At 40.6% G+C, this 17,364-nt stretch overlaps 1 pseudogene; it reads left to right on the forward strand.

The window, feature by feature from the left end:
• The first annotated feature begins 5,788 nt into the window (after positions 1-5,788).
• Positions 5,789-13,142, forward strand: LOC131419876 (transcription initiation factor IIA subunit 2-like; annotated as a pseudogene).
• The last annotated feature ends 4,222 nt before the right edge of the window (positions 13,143-17,364 follow it).

Genomic DNA, 17,364 nt, shown 5'->3' on the forward strand with positions numbered 1-17,364 from the left:
TAATAAACGATGCTGAGACAATTACTTATACATTTGGAAATAAATGAAATTCGATTCCTACCTTACATGATACTCAAAGATTAATTTCAGGTACACTAAAGACCCTAATGTAAAAGGCAAGACTGTAACATGTTTTGAAATTAAAATAGGAGAATGTCATTGTGACAGGGTAGAGAAGGATTACTTAAATAAGACACAAAAGCATAACCTATTGATTGGTTAGATAATTGATTAAAGTAGTCTAAAATTAAGAATTCTTATTCATTAAATATACCAAAAATTGTATGAAAATATTATTCAGAATATAGAAACTTCTACTAATGAATAAGAAAGAGAAGCAATCTAATAGAAAAGTGGGCAAATGAAATAAATAGCAATTTTACAGAATCAATTTCACATGACAAATGGATAAATGGTCAATTTCATTATTAGTCAGGGAAATGCAAATTGAAATCACAATGAGCTACCATTTCATACTGAACTATTAGACAATACCAAGTGTTAACTAGGATAAGAAGATATAGGAATTCTCATCTACTGCTGTTAGAAGTAGAAATGTGTGTACCCGTTTTGGAAATGAGTTTGGCAATGTTAAAACATGAGCATGCCCTATGACCTACAAATTACATGACCAGGTATATATCTTAGAGAAAATCTTGCGTGTGTGCACCAGGAGACATGTACAGAGATATTCATAATGGTACCTTTTCTTACAAGCAAAAATATATAACATATATATTTATATAAGTTATATACATAAATAAAATATATAACATATATATTTATATAAGTTATATACATAAATAAAATATATAATGATATACAAATAACCCAATGGTTTATTGTCATGGTTAATATTATGTGTCAACTTGACTGCACTGTGTGGTTCCCAGACTGAACATTATTTCTGGGTGTTTTTGTGAGGATGTTTCTGAATGAGATTAGCATTTGAAATTGGCGGACTAAGTAAAGTAGATTGCCCTCTCCATGGGTAGGCATCATCCAATCTGTTGAAGGCCTAAATAGAACAAAAGCCAGAGGAAAGAGGAATTCACCCCTTTTGCTCCCTGCCTGCCTGTTTGAGTTGGGACGTCTGTCTTCTCCTGCCTTTGGACTAGTTCTTACACCATTCATCAGCTCCCCTTGTTCTTAGGCCTTCAGTCTTGGACTGGAATTACACCACCAGCTTTCCTAGGTCTCTGGCTTATAGATGGCAGATCGTAGAACTTTTCAGCCTCCATAATTGCATGAACCAGTTCCTCATTGTGTGTGTGTATATATATATACATATATACATAAAATAATAATATCTCTCTCTAACTATCTATGACAGAACCAATAGGATATATGTTGATTCTGTTTCTCTGGAAAATCCTAATAGATTTATCAAAAGAAAGACATATACTTAGACCGTGGAATACTATACAGCAATAAATATGAAAAACATTTATGTGCATCAACAGCGATCAAGCTCACAAACATATTGAATTAAAAAAAGAAAATCACTAAAGAAGAATATTGGTATAATTCCATGATTGTAAAGTTCAAATATAGACAACTAAACTACGTACTGTTTCAGGATACCTACGTAGGTGGAAAACACTATCAATTACCAACATGGTTACCTCTAAGGAGGAAGGAATGGGTTGCAATCAGTGATGTATACAAGTGGCTTCTGGGGTGTGGTATTGTTGGGTTTCTTGAAATGGATGGTGGGCGGTCATTTAACAAAAACTCCACAGCAACCTCTCTTCCTTGTGCAGGGCTGGATGGTGTTGCCCGGTGAGTCTGTAGTCACCCACATCCTAGAAAATAGTGTGCATTGTGAGTCAGCTAAATCTTTTGAGCCAATTTTGGTTTCAGCCAGATCTCCAGTTGTAAATTTCCTTTTAGCTCTCTCCTCTTCAAACTCCCCACTCATATTCATTTGAAAACAAAACCAACCCATCACATTTCAAATCATTTGTGACCAAATTGCCAAAATACAATTTTGGTACAGTTACTTGTTTTCACAAGGTCTTTGGAGACTATTTGTGACATTATTTAAAGTTACTCTCGTTCTGCATTGCCCAACAAATTCTGCAAAGTTTGGGATGATTCACTTTTTCTAGGCTGAAGGCCTCCATGCAAGGTCAAGTTATGATTTTCTCTCTATTTGTACTCCATGAACATTAAGGTTTCACCCTCCTGTACCACGTATATATGTCAATTCTCCCGAGTCCAGAGGAGGACCTTTCTGGTCAGCTGTAGGAGCCCAGGTCAGTGCCAACCCAGGGCTTCAGAAAACTCCCTCTGAAGGAAGAGCCTGGTGTCTCACAGTGGCTTTCAGTTTAGAGGTGACCCTTTATGACCCTCTCTAACATCATCCATTGTTTATACAAGCTACTGGGTCTTCCTCTAACTATTGTGAGTAGAGGAGGGTGGAGAACAGGAGGGAGTGTGTGTGATTCCATGAGGGAGGCTGAGTTTTCACAAAGACTCAGTTCTACTCATCATTTGTCTTCCCCTGCCTACTCCCAATCTTTAATCCTTACAAACCTTTCCCCAATTTGGTAAAATATAGTGGATTTCAGCATTTCTCTCCTTCCTCATGTTTTGGTGCTAGAGGGTACCTAGCATCTCAAAAATCTGGGGAGGAGGGGAGATGGAGTTACAGCCCCCTGGAGTGAGGAGAGCGGTGAGTAGTGGGAGGAGGGAGGATTATTTGTGTTTTCCAGACAGCGGCCCGTGCTTCAAGTCTGCCTGCCTTTGCTGGTTGGAAATCCTTGGTGAATATCACTTGCTTATTTCCTTCTGAATATTCATGAGTTACCCTGAGGTCTTTTATTACACTAGCAGCAACAGTGGCCACTGAGTTTTCCAATAAGAGAGGTGACGTCACCTCACGGCCTTAACGCACTTGTGGAGGCATAAGAATGTAAACTGCTCAAGCCCTCCACCTCAGACCCGGTTATGGCCGGACAGCTGGGAAAAGCACAGGGAGCAATTAAAACACCCTGTGTTGTTACAAAGGGAGAGCGCCCAGCCCCAGCCAACAGTCATACAAGCTTTATGGGTGGAGAAGGTCTGCGGAAGAAAAGACAGAGAGAGAGCCAGAGGAACAGGATTATAGGGGGCTTGTGAGGTTTTTGAGGCGTTGTGGTAGTGTGTATTCTTCCAGATTCACTTGGGGTTATTTGTTTACTTAGATGGCGTTTAAAAACAGGAGGATCCTACCCAAGAACTTATCCAAGTACTTTCACACCTGTCTAACTGGAAATAGTTTGTGAATGCATCAATTAAAAGGGGTGTGTGTGTTTGGCTGGGATGGAGGAGCCATAATGCAACAATGCAGCAACAGAACGGGAGGGAGTGGGATGCAGCTGAGCGTGGACCACTGGGAAGCCCTCATCCCAGGTGGAGCCCTGGGTCCCTGCTCTCTCTCCTGCCCAAGGGGCTTCTTTGCCGGGACCTCTGGAGGATGGAGAGCCTGTGACAGCTAAATCACTGCGTGCCGGGGAAGACCCTTGTGTTCCTTGGGCCTGCTTCTGTTTTACAGCCTGATGGATTTGGGCTCTCCCTTTCTGTCTTCAGAGGTCTACAATCCGCACCAAATGTTTCACATTACTCAGTGTGAAAAACCTCCTATTCTTTCAGATTTTTTACAAGTTCATACATCCGTGGAAACCCGATATTCCATATTTCATTCTGCTTCGTGGATGTCATTGTGAGGGATGCGGGTTCACATGCAACAGGCCTCTTCTGGCTTTGATCAGCTTGACCGCAACTAATTGTAAATGGAGAACAAATGAAAGAAATATTTACAAATTTCATGGGAATTCAGGCGGGGCCTAAGCCTTCCCTAATGCCTCCATTCACAGTAAATGTTTATTGAATACTTTGACTCTATTGTGCACTTCAATATTTGTATAGTATTAGGTTTTAGCTTGTTCTGAGGGGATCCAGAGAGTTAGTAAAACGACCTTCCCCTTCTCGCCCCTTACCCTCTTCCCTTCTGCAAACTTCCTTTCTTTTGCGTCACCAAATCTGCTGCCTAAAGAAAACCAACTCAAATTCCAAAGCTACAGCTGTAAGAAAGGGAAGGAGAAAGAGAGAGAAAGAAGGGAAAAAAAAAAAGGACCGTAAAATTTAAAACAAATTTTGAGTTGCATAGTCGAGTTGGGAAAAGTCGAATGAAAATGTTCGAGATTTGTTCAAAATAAAGTCATAAATGCCCGGAGCCAAGTTCAGCAGCTGTTGGGTCAGGCCAGCTAAGGCCTGAAAGAAGAACTGAATATTATGCAACTAATCAGCAGTTGCCTTGTTATGAAGAAACATGCATAGCCCTGTTGGAGGATTCTGATTTAGGCCTTTCCATTCCTAAGCACACTTTTCCAGAGGAATTTTTGTTTACTCGGGAACCAAATAACCTTTATGACTTCTCCCTGGAGGTTATGAAGAGGAGGCACTCTCTGGCTCAGAAGGGGTCAGCTGACCCCCTCTAGCTCACCTGCCTTATGGCATATGCTGGAAGCCCCATCAGACCCTAGCTTCTTCCCACTGCTGTCAAGAGTTGCCAGCACTTCCAGGGCAGCTTAGACAGATGATGGGCCAGATGCTGAAGGGAGGAGAGGGGGCGACCTCTCTCCAAGAAGTCCTTTGGCTACCACCTTGGATGGCAAGTCCTTCTAGGGTCAGCCAACATTGTTCTAATAAATGCTCTAACAACTGCTCTTTTAATTAGGAGCATTTCACATCTGTGTCTGCTGTACCCTAGGCCTGTTCTACTCCAGGAGTCATAAAAGTCAAGCTAGATTCTTTTATCCAGGGAGGCAGGCTTAACCTGCCATTCTCCACTCTTCCACTCAGACATGAAAGATGTGATTCAAGGATCACACAAACTAGAGGATGAATGACCCAAACAACCTAAAAGTATGATGAGAGAGATGCATGCAGAGGAAGTGGTTGCAAGTATCTTAGGATAGACTGCTTGAAATAGAGCAGCAGAAGGCTGAGAAGAGGAATTGGACGTTGGAGAAGGAAGTCAACTCCAAAGCTGATGAAAAATGGGAACGAGATCCCAAAGGAGAGTTTCTAGAGCATTGTATTAGTATAAATTAACTTTATAAAAACAAATTTTAACTTCTACTCATTGGGGAGTCATCAGAGAAATCAACAAAGCCATTTTTAGGAGCATAAAAATCAGAAATCAGTGTTACATATTTTTAAATCATAGCTTTTTGTGTTTTGATTATACAGCATTGAGGAAATCCTTATTAATAAAGAAAATTAGCTTCAAATATCAGTTTTAAACAGTTCACTTTGCAGTTTTAAGGCTCTTTTTAATTAAACTGATCTAGAACTTTGAAGGACTATTCAATAGTTTTGTTTCAAAATTCAACACTGACATTTATTCACCTAATCAAAAATTCAGATAAGTACCCCCAAATTGTAAATAGTAAAACTATCTATATGAATACAAAATTATGAAACATGAAAAAATTCACTTGTTATCGTATAACTGACCATTGTGTATCAAAAAAGGGTGGCTGACATTTAATGAAGCATAACACACATATTCTATATGGAGTGTATTCGTTTTACATGAGTGGATATTGACAGGTCTGATTAAAAAAGAAGGCAGTATTGGGTGGCACATATTCTACCCAAAGACTTGTCTACAAAAGGTTGCTTCATTATTTCACATGCTCTAATGTGTGATACATGTGGACATTAAGATGCTTTTGTAAACATATCAAGCCTTTAGAAACAATTTTTACCAGTATTGGGGTCAGAGTGGGACGAGAAAATGAAGACTGTATCCATTCCTGTAGTCTTTCCAGTCACAGACCCAGAATTTCAAATCCAGGGGAGGGAAGGAAAAGTTCTGGCAAAGAAAGAGATTAAATCAACTTTTCTGGACCTCTTCTGCAGGCAGCAAGTCTATATCTTCAACACAGTCAGGGAACAGTACCCCATGAAGGTAACTTTGATATACTACCGCCCACATGAGACTTTTCCTTTTTGTTTCATGAGAAAGATTAGCCCTGAGCTAACATCCGATACCAATCCTCCTCTTTTTGCTGGGGAAAGCTGGCCCTGGGCTAACATCCATGCCCATCTTCCTCTACTTTGCATGGGATGCTGCCACAGCATGGCTTGACAAGTGGTGTGTCGGTCTGTGCCCAGGATCCGAACCTGCGAATCCCAGGCCGCCAAAGTGGAGTTCTCAAGCTTAACCACTAAGCCACCTGGCTGGCTCCAGGAGACAGACGTTTCTTGAGAAGCAGTCTTCTCCTTATCCTAGGCTCCAGCTGTAGAATTCTCAGGCTGCCCTCTTGAAGACCCCTCTCTCTCTCTGAAGATTTTAGGAGGGCATGGCATCATGTGAATCTTGTTACAGGCTGAATGGAGGAGTGCCATGTACCAGCAATGCCCTTTTGACCCCCTGGCTTTGGAGCGGTGCTCTACAGTCCCTATAAGCAGGACTGAACAGCCATCAATAGATCAGTACAACTGGAATTGTGCTAAACTTCTAGGAGTCAGTCCCTGAAAATCCCAAATCAGGCTAGACTGGCTAAATAACGCCTTGTTCTTCAAATTCTCTCCTCTTGCCTCTGAAGCTGCCACCTCTCACGCCTAGGAGTCTTCTTTTTTCCAAATAATTTCTTCCCAACAAAATGTGCTCTGATAGCCTTGTTTACCCTTCAAGGTAAATGGACAATAATAAACTGTTTTCATTTTCAAAAATTATTTGCAGGAAGTTAAATGGACAGAGCTGGGATGGTGGAACTTCTCAGCAATGCAGCAGAACAGGGAGCTGGTTTGAGGTGAACGAACAGCTCATCCTTGCATGTGGTCAGTTGGTGAGCGACACTGGTCTTGGCGAGTAAGGTAGTGCTCTGTAGGTTCAAATGCCAGGATAGTGTGGTGTTTAAGGACTTGATTTTGGACCCAGACTAGCCAGGTCAAATCCTATCTCTGCCATTTATTAGCTGTGTGATGGGCAAGTTTCTCAATTGCTACCTACCTCAGATTCCTCATCTATAAAATGGGGGAAATAACAGTGCCTACCTCATAGCATTGTTTTGAGAACTGAATGTGTTAACATATATAAAATGTTTAGCACATAATAAATGGAACATCAATACCAGCTGTTTTTATTATTTCAGGAGGCAAGAGGTATTTTCTTTATCAGAGCAGTTATTAAATTCCTGCTGCCATCTTAACAACATATGTTTATTGAAGTTAGATTTCTTTGCTCTTTAAGAGACATTCTCTACTTCGGGGCCGTTCTGGGACTAACAATCCTATCAATTTACATTTAATACTTGAGAGTTACTGCTATGTTTCCATGTAAATGTTTTAGTTATTATCTTATGAATTTTAATTCAATACAATATATATTTTAAATCATATACGTATTTTAAAAAAGTATATGCCCCTTAAGAACTGAGAAGAGAAAATCCACCTACAATGCATTTGCAGAAGAGTGCTCAATGACAAACATCTTCAAACTTGCCTTAGCAGCATAAGTATCCTCAGACAATTTTCTTCAATGTGCCTTAAGTAAGAAAATGACCTTTTTCCTAATTATCTGTTCTAAATATGGGGATTATAATTTTTCAATAGTCAGGTATCAAACGAATTGCTCAGAAACAAAATGAGAGCGTTTGTTAATCAGTGTTAATTCGTGGAGGCAGAAGGAGGAGATTGTGGACAATTATGAAGACGTGTTATTTACCTTTCTTATTAAGAGCTTGTCTGGACTCCCACAAACAAGGTACCAAAGACACTTATTCTACCTACAATTTGAGCTCTGAAAATTGTCCTGTGTCTGAGTGTTCTTAATGCCACCAGCGTTTTTCTAAACCACAATTTAAGGAAGAAAAAGCAAGCAGGCAGCTTGCAAATGGTGCCTCTCTGTGCAAATGGACAACATTCCAGATGGAGTTTTATGGGCCTCCGCCTGCGTTAAGCTGACCAAAATTGGGGTGACCCAGCGACAATAGATCCCTTTATTGTATTGTTTTGATGCAGAACGAGTGGCATTCCTCAGGCCCCTTTTCATGTAACAGTCTGCCACAAAATATGTCTGTTCTCTTCTTACCTGCAGAACTGGGTTATATCAACTGCAACACTTTTAGGCTTATCTGATGGCAAATGAAAACTGATACTGGTGGGGAGGGTAATGACAACGTGGTTACCAGACAACCATTCACCCCTGACTCTAAGTTCTTTGAGCTGTTTCAGTTTAAATCTGGATAAATATTTTGAGTAATGATATGCCCGTATATCCATGAATGTATTTATACAAGAAAAATAGAAAAATATGCACATATGTGTTCTTATGACATATATTATACACTCATGCTGAGATTAGACATTATATCATGATTATATATACGTACAGGTTTGTGCATATACCTGTTTACGTGCTGTAATGTGACTATTTGTATATGTGCATGTTTATATTGATATAGGTATATGTGGAGTAAAAGCATTTTCCATGCCATTCTGAACATAGTGCCTATGTGGCTATAGTGTGAACAAAACCCCAAGCCCATTGATTATGAGAATGCTGCCCATATAATATGTAAATCCTACAGGAATCGTAAATGTCAGAATTGCTGGAAAAGGGAGGCATTCTTAGACAAGTTCTAAACATTCCTTGTGACATCATGGTTTAATTGTCCTGGAGTGTAGCATGATGAGGTAGATTTGCACCTTTTTCTCCCCTTGAGTAGAAAATTTTCTCAGTAGAAAATTATAGGCCAAGTGACAAGGAAACAAGGATCTGTTGAAAATGAATAATCTATTTTAATTATTTTATGAATGATGACAAACATTATAAATATTCAGTAATTATATATGCTAATACACAATTCACTATATCCAAGTTTTCAATGGCAAATATTTTCTAGAATACTTTTATATAGTTACATCTACTATCTATGGAAATTGTATCTTAGCTGTAGTCTTGAGTATATTTCAAAGAATCACACATCACTGGAAGTGAATCCAGATGCAATCAAATATAGAAACTGAAAACTGGCGGCCAGCACACAAGATTTTGCCTGCAATTGGGTTTTGTTTGGCCACTCTGTGTGTGTATGTGTATATATGCGTGTGTGTGTGTGTGTGTGTTTAACAGTTTTATTGAGGTTTTTAAAGTATACAAAATGATAGGTTTGGATAAAGGAATAATACACCGGAGAAACCATCATTACAATCACGATAATTAACATATTCATAACCACTAAAAGTTTCCTCCTGGCCCTTGGTAACCCCTCCTTCCTGTCCTCAGCCCCTCCAGGCAACCTCTGATCTGCTTTCTGTCCCTACAGATGAGTTTGCATTTTCTAGAATTTTACGTGAATGTAATCATACAGTGCGCGCCCTTTTTCGATCTGGCTTCTTTCACTCAGTATAATTATTTTGAGATTAATCTAAAAGTCATAATAATTACAAAGGTTTTCTCCTACATTTACTTGTAAGTTTTATACTTTAGGTTTTACATTATGGTCTATATCCATTTAAATTTTTGTATGTGGTCTGAGGTATACATGGCAGTTCATTTTTTTTATATGAATATTTAATTGTTTCAGCACCATTTGTTGGAAAGACTACCCTTATTCCGCCGAATTACTGTGGCACTTTCTCAAGCTGGGGCAGTTGTGGTCCTCACCTCATTTTCCATTTCGCAGAGGTCACTGTCCCTCATTCACTGATGTCCAGTGTCTTGAAATCATTGTTTCATATATTTTGTCTGTTTTTTGTTTGTTTCAGGTGAGAGGGTAATTCCTGCTACTCCATCTTAGTAAAAAGTAAAAATTAGGAGATAACACATTCAAATCTAGATTTCTGGATTCTCATGAAAAATCTGCAGATTTGGCAAAATGAGACACACACTCCACACGGCATCAAAGGATTATGGAGAACCACAGCTCCCCACTTTCTCTGGGGCAGGAGGTCCCCAGTCCCTCACAGTTTCCCCCTGGTTTGCTGCACTCACTTAAATTACCTACTCGACCCCCTTAGAGCTGATCAGTCCAAACTTCTCATTTTATTCAGGAGGAAAGAGAGAGAGGCAAAGTGAGATGGAATTAGAATCTGGGTTCTCTGGCTCCAAATCCAGTGGTTTCCACAGAGATTGAACAAGCATATTGTATTGTTGGTATGGAGATGAGCAAACTCAAGGTCTGAATAATTGCTGACATTAGATGCTCAATGCCTGTAACTCACACTCTTCCTACATTTCTTGATATTAACCTGTGAAATTTATTATAATTTAACTGTTGCCATATTTGGAAGCAAACTATGTGGCAGGATTTAACTGTTACTTAATTCCTTTCAAGGAATTGTTCATTCAGCAAAACCACCTTCTGAGGATTATGTTCATTTTACCTTACTAAATATACTGCCTGCACACCTATTAGAATGGCCAAAATCCAGGAACATTGACAGCAGCAAATGCTGGTGAGGATGTGGAACAACAGAACTCTCATTCATTGCTGGTGGGAATGCAAAATGGAACAGACACTTTGGAAGACAATTGGGTGGTTTCTTATAAAACTAAAATACTCTTACCATCTGATCCAGCAATCATGCTCCTTGGTATTTACTCAAGGGTGTTGAAGACCTATTTCCACACAAAAGCCTGCAACGGATGTTTATAGCAGCTTTATTCACAATTGCAAAAACTTGGAAGGAACCAAGATATTCTTCAGTAGGTGAATGGATAAAGAAACTGTGGGAATCCAGACAATGGAATATTATTTAGCGCTAAAACGAAGTGAGCTATCAGCCATAAAACAACATGGAGGAAATTTAAATGCATATTACTAAGTGAAAAAAAAACAAACTGAAAAGGCTACATAATGAATGATTCTAACTATATGACATTCTTACTCCAAAACAATGGAGAGAGTGAAAAGATCAGTGGTTGCCGGGGGTTGGTGGGGGAGGAGGAGTAGAGGGCAGGGAGGAATAGGCAGAGCAGAGAGGATTTTTAGGGCAGTGAAAATACTCTGTATGATATCATAATGATGAATACATGTCATTATACACTTGTCCAAACTCATAGGATATACAACAACAAGAGTGAACCCTAATGTAAACTATGGACTTTGGATGATTACGATGTGTCAATGTAGGTTCATCAGTTGTAACAAATGTACCACTCTGGTGGGAGATGTTGATAATAGGCGAGGCTATTCATGTGTCGGGGAGGAGGTGTATGGGAAATCTCTGTACCTTCCCCTCAATTTTGCTGTGAACCTTTAAATGCTCTAAAAAAGTAGTCTTAACAAAAAAATTAATAAATTGCCTGCAGCATTTATACTGTTTCAAACTCTCTTATGAGTTCCCACCATAAGATAATATTGAAATGACCACAAGGTAGAGAATATATTTGCAGTATTTCTCATCTATTCGTAACTTTTTCTTAGATTATCGAAGATGTTTGTATCAGTATAAATGGAGACATTCAATCTGTTAGCCTGGGAATTATGTGATTAAAAGATATACCTATCCTTTTCTTTTCCCAACTGATTAGCCAAAATATTATGAAACTCTCGTGCAGTGTACAGGAATAAAGGTCAAAAAACAAACCACAAAACCACTAAGAATCATGTGAAGTAATACTTTCTTAGTAGACGTTGCAAAAATGCATATGACACATTTTTGGAAACAAGTCCAACATCTTAGAAAAATCTGTCTTTTTACTCTCAGATGTTAGATGTAATGGAAATATAGACTGTGTAGAATAATTTATAACTTTTAATTTCATATTCTGGCTTAAAAAAATACCTTGTACAAAAAAACAGAACTGAAAGCATAATATGGAATTATTTTGCTGTTATTTTACTGAGTTACCACAGATGACTATTTCTAATTTAAAAATAAAAAGGAATTGTTGAATTGTCTTATGATTTTCACACTTAGGATTATATTAGATACCTAACAGAAACTGTTTTACCTGCTTACAAGAGCTTTTAAAATTGCCTGTGTAACAAAGAATACTATACGCCATTCCAAAAGCAAAGTGGGAACATGCTTTTACTAAGATAGCAGATAACAGCAGACCTTGGGCTTCTAGGCACTCTGTCCTCTTCCATCCAGTGCCTGGAGAGCTGCACTGATGGATGGGACAGAACAGAGAAGCTCAGGGCATGGGTTTCTCCTTTCTAGAGCTGATAGTATTCGGCTGTAGGATAGTTTATGTAAGTTCCCAGCTGGTAAATTCTGCAGTTTTAACAGGTTTTTAAAGGAGTATTGGTCAAAACCACCAAGCAGCTCTTTCTGTTTCTTCCTTGTAAATTCTCTCTCTTCGTTCCCATTTTCTGTCTTTTCCCCTCCTACTCTCACCTTCTTAGGACTTGCTTCTTTCTAGATTCAAGCACGTCTATATTTTTCTTTCCTAGAGAATAGAGAAGTTTATCTTAAACGTATTTAAAAATCTGAAAAAAGTCTTTTTTTTTTTTAAAATATAAAGTGGTCTTTCTAGCCACTGCAGAAGAGAAAGCCGTGTACGTTCTCTGCTTCGTTTGCCAAAAGTAGTGCACAGGCTTTGTCCATTCTGGTGCTTGCAGACTGTGAGATGTGGTCTCCAGAGCCTGTTTTAAAGATGATGGCGGGGGCCTCCCTGCCTCCTGGTGCGCTTTCACTTCTGGGTTCTGTGAGCACTTCCGGGTCGTGGGCCCAGCCCCCCGGTTTCTGGGGCTGATGAAGAGGCTGTTGGGCAAAGTAAGCATCTCCTCTTGAGTCCTGGCCGCATTGCTTCTGTCTCACTGTCCCCTCGGCACAGGGCATCAACAACTTCTTCCTCTTAAGCCACAGCTATCAGTTATACAGAAATACACTTTAGGAAACCGTCTTCTGGAGGGCCCAGATGAGTTCATTCAGTCTTAACAGATCATCTCCAACTTGCCCTTCAAGCTCCACTCAGTTAGAGAAGGCCATAAATTCAGCACTACACAGACACGCAGGGACAGAGGCGACGTTTCAGAGGCTCTGTACGTATACACAGATTCTGTGATGATGTGTGGACTTTTGTATTGCGTGATGTTGAATTCAGAGAGATGACAGAGCTTATTAAAGCGGACCAAGTGAAAATTGTAGCCTATGATGGTAAAAATACTTGCATCAGTACCACAGAATGAATAGAGAAAATTGGTGTGTAATGCTATCTTTTGTCATTAGGCATCACTTTTTGAAGAGCTGCATAGAAGAGACTTTAAAAAACATTATTCTAGAAATGCAGAGATGACTACACTGTGCCACACTGATTGGAGAATGTCAGTAGAGAGAAGCTTATAACTCTGTGGCCTCTTATATTATGTTTATTATGTAGCATGAAGAAACATAACTTTTTATGACAAATCAAAATTGTTGCCTCTCTAAGAATAGTATTTAATAAACTCATTTTAAAACTCAATGTGAGTTTTACTCAATGTGAGTAATAATTGGTGGAGCTGTTAAGCTGGCAATATGAAGATATTAGATAAACATTTTGCAAGAGCAACATATTCATTGTAAGGGGAGTTAGAAAAATGTATTATTTCAGTAAATTCATGTTAATTTTATCAATTGTAACTTTCGCAATTGATAAAAAGCATTAGTAAGGGGGGCAATAGCAAATTCTACTAGTTTACTTAGACAACCAATTTCTTAAAGTACAAAACCAGTGGTAACATTGACATGAGAAGCCAACTAAGAAATACGACTCTATTAGGAAAAAGTAGATAATCTTTAGACAGCATCCCTAGCCAAAACAAACAACCAAACCAAACCAAACAACTCTATTCTTAATAATATAAAATAGTCCCCAAGTGACACGTAAATTATTTCTTGAACTAGCCATATTGATCATCTCATATATTTAAAATCTTAAATCCTACCATTTATTAGACTTTTAATTAAAAAACTTTACTAAATGCAAAATAAAAGATGGTGGTGTGGAGACTCTTGAATTCTTCAAGTTGGAACTTTCAGTGCTTGGGTTCATCTCTGTGACTGGGAACAGAGCAAGTTGGAGCAAGACTATGCATTTTCTTGATCCTTCTTGTGGTTAGTAGCTACCTTTTCTGTAATGCGCTTCTGCTGCCTTCTCTTCTGAAATAAAGAGGGACATGCTATCACTTGTGTGTGGAACAACCCAAGCAGAAAGAAGCCACAAGGACAGAACATTCTCCAGGGAGTAGCAGCTGCTGGCCTGCTTTGGCCCGTTCTGGGATTCTGGACTTTGACTGTGATAGTGTGGGTCCACCCAATCCAGGTATACATATGTAACACCTGAAACAATATCTTTGGCGTGAGACTTTGTGAAGATTAGCAAAAGAGGCAGTACGATATAGTGAAGCATTGAGTAAAGTGTGCTTCAGACCACGCCCATCGGAAGAATCTGGGGGATGCTTGTGATCCTGGACTCCACCATAATCCCACTGAGTCTGAAACTCTGGGGGTGTGGCCTTAGAGCCTGCAATTTTAACAAGATCTCCAGATAACCCCCACTGAATTTTGAAAGTCTCTGCTCTTGTAGTTAGTTTCACTGGGTCTGGGTTCAAATCCTGGTCTTTCCCCTTTTATTTATGTGACCTAAAAAAGCTCTTCAAGCTCTCTGCGCCCCACTTCCCTTCTCCATGAAATAGGAATAACGATGGTACCCACCTCCTAGGGTCGTGCTGAGAATTGAATGAGATACTGCTGTGAACAGTTTACCACAGTATCCGGCTCATGGGAAACACTCATAAATTCCAGAAGCTATTCTTATCATTATTATAGAAAGTTTTATGAAGGATAGCAGAATCTCCACTCTGACATGAGAGCAATATAGAATGTACGTTCAAAGGAATGAATACAGACTGTATAGTGGATTCGAATGTCCAGCACCTCTTTACTAAGGTGGTTAAAGCAATGGTCACTTCCCTCGCTTTGCCTGCATCTTCTTGTCTCAGATTCTGCTGACGTTTTTTGGGGTGCTCTGTTTGGGTCTTGTCCCTCAGAGACAAGGGTATAGCCCTCTTTTATTGGTTTTAAGGCCATAACTTCTGAGTTTCTGCTTTTGAACAATTCCAAGGGGACACTTGAGCTGATGATTTACAAAGAAGTCTTTGATGCTCTCCAATGTGTCCTGCAAATGCTGTCACTTTTCCTGACTTGTTAACCCTGCTGGCCTTTGAGCACAAAGCCCTGCAGCTGTCCCTCTTCGGTCACTCTCCTGTCCCAGCCTGCATCTTCTCTGTTGTGCTCAGCTTTTTCTGTGGACCACAGCCTTCTGCTGTGATGATAGAATCCCATTTTCAGACACTTGGCGGGACGAATGACTTTCTCGTGGCCATTTGAGCAGCAAAGGGAATTCCTCATTGCAAATAGGGTGACATTTTCTGCATAACACCATTAAATATCAAATATACTCCCTTCTTCCCACAAACTGTTTTCTTAACTGTTTCATCACTTTAAATTTATTGGGGTTTAGGAGCTCCATGAATGGCAAAGAATTACTGATGCTGAGGGCTGGAAAGATTCTTGAACCATCATTTATTTGACTCTTTTCCAGAAAATATTTCAGGACAAATCCAAATCTCTCAGGCGCAAGAAGCATAATAAATGATAATTCTATTTTTTTTGGCGGTAGCCTGGCAGCACAGTACATGTGATGTAAACTTGAAACTCTCAAGGTTAATGGGAATGTCCTATAGTCAGCATTTCCTTTTTACGGCCACAGCACTAAGCCAGGCGTTCAGGGAGACGCAGAAGGAACCCCACCTTCTAGCAGAGTGCATCCTAGTTGGGGAGCTGAGACTCATGGGTAACATAGCTTTTCAACAATGCTGGATGAGAATGAGAGTTAGCGCTGAAGCACAGAGGACGCAGAGAAGGAACAAGTGTGTATGGGCCGACATGAATTCTTGGCCATATCCCATCTGCATCCTTTGCTTCCCCTCCACTCCTCTTACCCCCAGACTCTGACATCACATGGGTCTTGTCAAGGTATTTGCGGGTAAAGTACCCACAGGGAGGAGGCTGGCAGTCTTAGGAAGTTGGCTGTCATTGGCTGCTGCATCTCATTGGCAAAGTAAGGGGGGATGGGGGTCAGGACAGAGTGACCGTGCAGCTGAGGGTCTTTGTAACATCCTAGCAACCCTGTGGGCAGGAGGTGTCATTCCTGTTTAACAGGCAGAGGAGCTGAGGCTGAGAGGTTTGGTAACTTTCCCAAGTTACCACCAGTTAGTGCGTGGACTTGGGTTAAAATTCAGGTCTTTTTGGTACCATGACAAACCGTGCTCTGGACTATTCCTACTGAAGGACCAGCATTTTAATGGTTAGGAATTACTCTCTAGGAAAAGTGCCTTCAAGTTCAGCAGTGGCCTTGTGTGCCAGGGAGTTACTTATGGGGTGAACTGTGAGGGGACCCAGGAAAACCTGCTATAGTCCCAAACCATGGTCGTTCATGATGCACCCCTTAGGGCTAATGGCTCCCCCTCCTCCCCCACTCCCTCCCTTCCTCCCTTCATTCCTTCATTGTATTTTGGTAAAGTCAGCTCAGGCTGCTATAACCAAATACCACAGCCTGGGTGGCATAAACAACAGACATTTCTTTCCCACCTTCTGGAGGCTGGGAAGTCCAAGATCCAGGCACCAGTGGATTCAATATCTGGTAAGTGCACGCTTCCTGGTTTTCAGATGGCTATGTTCTCATTGTATCCTCGAATGGCAGAGAGAGAGAGAGAGAGAGAGAGATTATTTCCCTCCTGTCTCTTCTCATAAGGGCACTAATCCCATCACGAGGGCTGCACCCTCGTGACCTAATTACTTCCCAAAGGCCTCACCTCTTAACACCATCGCACTGGGGATTTGGGCTTCCACATATGAATTTTGGGGGGCACAAACATTCAGTCTGTAGCAGCTGCTGTAGCGACTGTGCGAGTTTACTCATCCGGACTCTCATTGACCTCCTTGCAAAACCAGGGCGCTCTGAGTCCTGTAGTTTGGTTTATGGTAACAAGCAGACTTTAGACTCACAGTCCAGGTTAGGGTGAAAGGGCAGAATGTTCCTGTAGCCTGGGACCCACTCAGTTCAGGTGATGCAGGTCCTCATCAGGGGGCAGCATGAGGGTGATACATGTCCTGGGACCAGGAAACGATAGGCTCTGAGAGGGTGGAAGGAGTGCCCACACTTTTGCTGGAGGATGGAGCTCCTGAGTCTCACCTAAGGCAGCTGTGTGCAGAGCGCCATGGTGTGCATGGCAGACTCAGACCAACAGAGATGGGTGGAGCGCAGCTCCAAGCCAGGTACTGCACTTGGTACTTCTCCGACCTTGAGCTTCCCCAGGTTGTGTCAGTCAATCAGCCCCCTCGTCCCCATAACCTAGGATCCTGGAA

This window comes from Diceros bicornis, chromosome 22 (assembly GCF_020826845.1).
Source record: "Diceros bicornis minor isolate mBicDic1 chromosome 22, mDicBic1.mat.cur, whole genome shotgun sequence".
NCBI classification, from domain to species: Eukaryota; Metazoa; Chordata; class Mammalia; order Perissodactyla; family Rhinocerotidae; genus Diceros; species Diceros bicornis.